A 7,178-nucleotide genomic window follows, 5' to 3' on the forward strand; every position below is an offset into this window, starting at 1 on the left:
GGGTTCTTGTTTGACCAAAGGATTTCGATCAACCTTCCTCGAGAACCCAGAATCCCGAGATCTCCGATGATCTCGGGCACATAAACCCTTTGAAATCCGTATCGAGAATTGTGTCATCTTCCCAAACACGCCAAAACCTCCATTAACGAAGAACCTGTAAATCTTAAAAAACTCATAATATGATCAAAACACAACATAATCACACACCACAATTATCATTCACAATCATATATTACAATCATATACCATTCAAACCAAAACACTCATTAGGTCTGGAGATTGTTTAACAATGACTCGAGAACAAATCCTCAAAACGTTCATATACCTTAATCGATTATTGAGATCAACTCAGTTGATCAAGAATGATAATTTCGAAGGAAAGTGAGAAGTTTAGAGATTTAGAAGAGAAAAGATAGTTTGTATATTTGATTTCGGTGAACAATAATGCATACAAATTAAAATAATTGCCTTTTAAACTTCAAGAGATTGGATCTGGGCCGAAAACTAATGGGTTGAGAACCAGGATATTCTCATTAACATCCGGGCCAGACCATATGAGCCGAAAATACAATAAGCATACCAGGCCTCATGGGCTTAGAACCCAAATGAACACAAACCTTGATCCATATATGATAAAAACGATTCCTTAACACATTTGTTTCGATCTAGAGTAAGTATGTGGTAGAATCAAAGTCCCAATATAAAATAAAAATGAAAAAAAAATTAAATTAAAAATTAACATAAAAACAAAAATAAAACATATTTTACCACATGACTTTGAGTAGTTCTAACATATTGCGGTATTAAATTTCAGTTTTGTTAGATGAGCAAACTTTTATGAAAGGATCCTAACATGGAATCATATTGATTAAGATGCTTTCACAATGATTCATTTTCAACATTTTTTTGACTTAGAGAACAGATTAATAGCAGGTTTCTTAGATACTTAGCATGATATTCATTGCATCAGTGATATGCATTAGGTTTAATTTGGCATAAGGATTAGATGGACATCACTTATGGACCTATGATGCCTCTTATCTATTCTCAAAGCGTATTTGGCTTTCTCCAGATCACCTCAATTTGACTCCAAGCCCCTAGTGCTTGATCAAAACGTTTTTGACTTTTACTATACAAACAAGAATTTTTAAGCTTTAAGGTTGAACGTTGGACTTACATGCCGTTCGAACTTACAGGCCTTACATTCAAGGTGTTTAGGATTTACTTTGATGCCCTACCCTTGTAGTTCTAGTTTTACCCTTTAAGCTTTAAAATAAATTTAATATTAATATTATTTACTAGGTTATTTTAACTTCGAATATAGAGAAAATATTTTTGGTGATCATGACACTAACGGGCTCTTGTATGACTGGGTAATTACTTTTCTGCCTATCATTCGGAGAGATGTATCTAAAGACATGCATAAATCTTCAAAATGACTCTCAACAGTAAGTTTAGTAGATATAATTTATTTCATTTTAGGTATTTACACACCATGGAAAGCTACCATACATATCAATGACTGTTCAAAAAGCCTTTTTAGCCTAATAACTTCACACGTTAGGCACATAAAATTAATTTATCTATCATTTTACAAAGGTTGCATCAAATTTTCATTTAAAAACATTTTGAGCTTCTATAAAGCTTGTAACTGAATAATCATATCACTTCCCAATTAGAAAAGGTAACCAAAAGCCAAATTGTTTTCTTTTTAATTTTTCAGATATAATACAGACACTCTTTTTGATTTTTTTTTTAATTTTATAACACACGCACACTCTTTTTGTATTTTTGAACTTTCTCCCCCTAAATTTATGCAAAATATTTAACAGAAAGAAAACTTTTATGTACAAATTTAACCTAAAAAAGAATCAATCATCGAAATGTAGCATTTTAAGAAATCCTACAAGCACATTAAATCTCTTTCTTCCGACCGATTTTGTAAATAAGTTCGCCACATTATTATCTTTGTGAACTTGTTCAAGATGAATCAATTTCCGGTCGTAACAATAACGAATGAAATGAATTTTAATGTCAATGTGCTTGGTTTTAGAATGCTGAACAGGATTTTTAACAATAGCAATAGCAGCATCAGTATCACAAAAGATAGGAGTGTCAAGAAATTCCAAACCATAATCCAGCAATTGGTGTTGCATGACTTGCATCCTGATAACCTGTGAGCAGCAGGCAGAAGCAGCAACGCATTCAGCCTTAGCGGTGGATGTGGACACCGTTTGTTGTTTCTTGCATTGCCATGAAATAATTCGATCACCCAAGAATTGACATCCAGCAGCCGTAGATTTCCTGTCAATATCATTCTCTCCATAATTATTGTCAGCAAAAGCATATAAATCAAAATATGAGTTTTTGGGGATACCAAAGACCAAGCTTCAGTTGCCCTTTCAGATATCTAAAAATACGTTTAACAACAATTAAGTGAGAAAGTTTAGGATTAGCCTGTAAGCGCGCGCATTGACAAACTGCAAACATGATGTCGGGACGACTGGCAATGAGATCAATCAAGGATCCGATCATTGATTGATAGTATGTTTGACCTACGGATTTCCCTTCAGGATCAGATGAAAGAAGAGGTCTTTCTGCCATGGGTGTCGCCGCACCCTTAGAATCTTGGAAATCGAATTTCGCCAACATGTTCTCGGCATATTTCCCTTGACGTAACAAAATTTCCGTCGAACTTTGAAGAACATGTAGCCCAGAAATGTTGCCATCTCCCCTAACAAACTCATCTCGAATCTTTTCTTCATTACATCCTCAAATTAAGAACATAGAGCAGTACTGGGGGAACCAAAAATGTTATCGTCCACATAAATCTGAACCAAGATTAGATCTTTCCCAACAGTTTTAAGGAACAGAGTCTGATCGATGGTCCATCGCTTATATCCATTTCCCAGAAGATGAGCCATAAAAGTAGCATACCATGCCCGAGGAGCCTGATGAAGACCATAAAGAGCTTTGTCCAACTTGTAGGCATGAGTAGGATGCTTCGAATTAATAAACCCCAGTGGCTGGTCCACATATATCTCCTCTTTTACTTCTTCATACAAAAATGCCGTCTTGACATCCATCTGATAAATCGTTAAACCCATGTAGGAAGCATATGCCAAGAAAATCCGAATGGCCTCAAGACGAGCCACTGGAGCATACACTTCAGTGTAATCTAAAGCTTCAACATCACGAAAACCACGAACAGCAAGCCGTGATTTGTTTCAAACAATAACCCCAGTGTCATCTTGCTTGTTACGGAAAACCCATCTCGTATCTAATGCCTTTTTCCTAACGGGTAACTCAACCAATCTCCAAACCTTGAGTTTATCAAACTGATTTAGCTCTTCATGCATAGAATCCACCCAACTTGGTTCTTGCAATGCCATCTCAACAGACTTTGGTTCAATCTAAGAAATAAAACAGGAATATAAACAACTGTTGATGTGTCATGTCTGACTTTTGGTTGAGACGCCAGTTTCAAGTGGACCTATGACATTCTCGATTGGATGATCCCGTTAAATCTTTGTTGGAACATAATGATCAGGAACCCAACTAGTAGTAGGTAAACTCGTTGGATCTTCAAGGAGTTCAGAGAGCAGATTCTTCCATCCAGATGCCGAGGTACTATGCGAGTATGAGGTACTAGCAATGTATTTGTTTGGTATAACATATGTAAATAGAGTACTATCAAATATTTGATGAATTGTACTCTCCCCCTCTATTGACGAAACATCGACCGCACGTTTCTCGGCTATGTGCAATTCATATTCTTCAGGATACTTTTGTGAAGAATCAGTCTCATTGACATGTTTGTGTGGACTTGAAGATGATGGCTGAGCCGTATCAACCAATTTCGATGGATCTATACCCAGCATCAGAGACTTTTGAAAACCAATAGAAATGTTTTCTTCTTCATCAATATCACTTGAAATCCCTGCACCTGAGTTTCCTACATCAACAACTAGAAATGGCTTAAACAGTTCATTATAATCAAATAACCAGTCAGGACCAACACAAGCCAGTGCACATCTTAGGATTCCACAATCTACTTCGTTGCCTTGTTGTAAACTCTGTAGGCAGTGCGACCAGCATACCCAACAAAGTAGCAATCATTAGCTTTTGCTCCAATCTTTGGAGTTGATTCGAGATTCAGCAGTGTGTATAGGCATCCAACAGCACGAAAGGAGTCTTCATCCGTGTTTTGTTGATCAGCACCCGATTTTGAACACAACACACTGTGTTTACTGCTCCACCCCAGAAGAACAGAAGAAACTTCGAGTCGCACAAGATGGTCCTTGCGGCTTAAATCCAGGTTCTGTTCCTTCTCTCAGCTACACCATTTTGTTGTGGTGTACGAGCTGAGTTGTATTGTCGAAGCACTCCTTTTCCGGCACAGAAATGATTTAGTGTTGAGTTTTCGAACTTCGTGTCGTTTTCATGTCTAATCCCTTTAAGCTTCAAATTTAGTTGATTCTCTATTAGCACCACAAAATGCTTTATCAGTTCTGCAGTTTCACTCTTATTTGACAAGAAAAACACCCAAGTAAAACGTGAGTAGACATCAGTAATAACCAGACAATAAGAACTGCGAGAGAGACTCTATACATGAACATGACCAAACAGATCCATATGAAGCAATTGGAAAATAGAGGAAATGGTCTTGACCAGTTTTGGCTTGTGAGATTTTTGAAGATATTTGCCAAGAGCACAAGCTACACATTATCAATTGTAACAAAATCTTTAACTGGAAAACCAAAAACAATGTTGTTTACAACAAGACAATTTAATATTATAACATTTGCATTAACAAGACGAGGATGCCAAAGCATGGCATTGTGTTCCGACACTTTTGAAAATAAACATGTGATTTCAGTTTGCACATTTTTATTCATTCCGAACACATAAGCGTTATCTTTTCTTTGTGATCAAACAAGAACCCAATCTTCTAGTATGATGATACCAGGTTTTAAAATCAGACACTCTTTGTTTGTGAAATGGGTTGAAAGTCACAGATCTGAGAGACACTGAGCATACTATGTTTCAACTCGGGAAAAAAATTGACATTTTCGAATTTAAGAACACCATTACTTACAATACCCTTGTGTGTGATCTTCCCTTTTTCTCCTCCCGCAAAGGAAACATACCTTCCATTAATTATTTGAATGTCGTGCAGTTGAGTGATGTCTCCTATTTGAATGTCGTGCAGTTGAGTGATGTCTCCTATCATATTTGAATGTCGTGCAGTTGAGTGATGCCACTATCAACATATCAAGGTCTGATGATATTCCCCCATAGCTGTTCCTGCATGATGTACGAGATAATTTAGTTTTTGGTACCCAATCTATAGTAGTGATGGGTAATCCTGATTCATTTATGCATGTTACGGGTTGCCATGACATATCTTCCTAGTTATCTATGATCGAACAGGAAGCCATTGGCGAATTGGACACCGAAAATTTAGGCAACCATTTATAGTTGGGTTTTAGAACTTTGTAACTAACACAAACGGTTGACTTTGTCTCTAGTTTGCGTACGAAAGTTACGTTGAAAATTTTGGCTTCCAGGTCGATTTCAATCTAGAGTCCGAATTTGGTCTCGGGACCGAAATCGATTTTCCATTAAGCTTTCGAAACATGGCAGAATTAGTTTGACATGAGTTCCACCTTTCAACCTTGTTTCATTTCCAATAACCATTAGAGGGATTTGCCTTGTAATACCTTAATATAATAGAATTAAATTTATTGAAGGTATCTGAAGGCATATTTCTCTGATTATGTTCATAGTATGGGGCATAAGGACGGTATGGGAAATTTCTAGCAACGTGACCAAGAATGCCACAATTAAAACATGTTTGCCTTTTAATACAAAAATCGTAGTGTGATCAACCCATGGTCTTGATCTGTTGTGTGAGACAGTTTGTCCCACTTTGGACTGAACATGTGATTTGTTACAACTCTGCGCATATGAACTTCCTTCTTTAAAAAACTTAGGTGACGGATGTTTATGCAAACTTTTATTTTTATTTGTTTTATTTTAAACCACACCACAAGTTTTAAAAGTTTTAGAAGGATCAACCGCACAATTGTCTTTGCTCTTAAAAACAGAGCCCACACAAGCATTAGTAGCAACAGAATCCGAAACAGGCAAATTAAAATTAGCAGTAGAATTAATGCGTTTATTATTTAAACCTATAAATCTACCTCCTCATCGGTCCAATCCTCTATAATTACTTCATCTGCATGTGAAGAAAACACATTAGTATCGTTCACTCTCAAGGTTGGTTCAGTAAGTTTGAGTTAACCATGACCACTTTTTTCATTTTTAGTCGGCTTGCCGTACTGCATGAACGGTTCCCTTGCTTCCTCTTCCTTAGAAAGAGGATGTCCAGTATAGTTGTCATTATATAGAGGAGGAACCACACTGTACCCAATACCCTCACCCTTGTTCTCTTTCCATTTAAATTGTTTCTTAATCATAGATTTAACAAAAACACTAGAGACGTTGAATTTCTTAAAGTTTAATTCAACATTTTCAAATTTATTTGTTAATTTTGCAATTTCAAACGTAGAAGCGTCTAACTCGGCGATTAGCTCGGCAAGTTTCTGTTTTGCATCTAAGAAGTGACAACATTTTACGCTAAAATCTGTTTGTAGTTTTTAGAAATCCTTTTGTTGTGCTTCTAGTTTATCTTTTAAAGTTTTTTCAAGTTTCTTAAGGGTGAGATTTTCATGTTTTATGCCCTCCATTTCTCTAATCAGATTACTATTTTGAACTCTATTCAAATCTATCTTATTAATGCAAGATTGGGAACACAATTCAGAACTTTTCTGAGATGAGCTGGGAGAAGTAGAGGCCATGAAAGAAAACTGAAGATCCTTTACTTGCTCCTCTTCATCATTCTTTTCATCATCAACATCAACCTGAGCAAGGTTCGCAGTCTGATTGTTTATGTTTAGTGCTTCCATCAGACCATTCCAATCAAACTGTTGAGCCATCAATCCCTGCTCATTCCCATTTGCAAGAAGAAGATTCTATGCTAATTTATACACAAAGTACAAGTTATCCAGCAATAATTAAAAAGACATAAATCCCATTTTATTCTAAAAAAATAAAAATTATCTATAATTAAAAAATACTAACAATATAAAAATACATGATCCAAGATTAACATG

The sequence above is a fragment of the Bidens hawaiensis genome, unplaced genomic scaffold (assembly GCF_021521415.1).
Source record: "Bidens hawaiensis isolate Kalapana, Puna unplaced genomic scaffold, B.hawaiensis_p1.1 tig00020886_1, whole genome shotgun sequence".
NCBI classification, from domain to species: Eukaryota; Viridiplantae; Streptophyta; class Magnoliopsida; order Asterales; family Asteraceae; genus Bidens; species Bidens hawaiensis.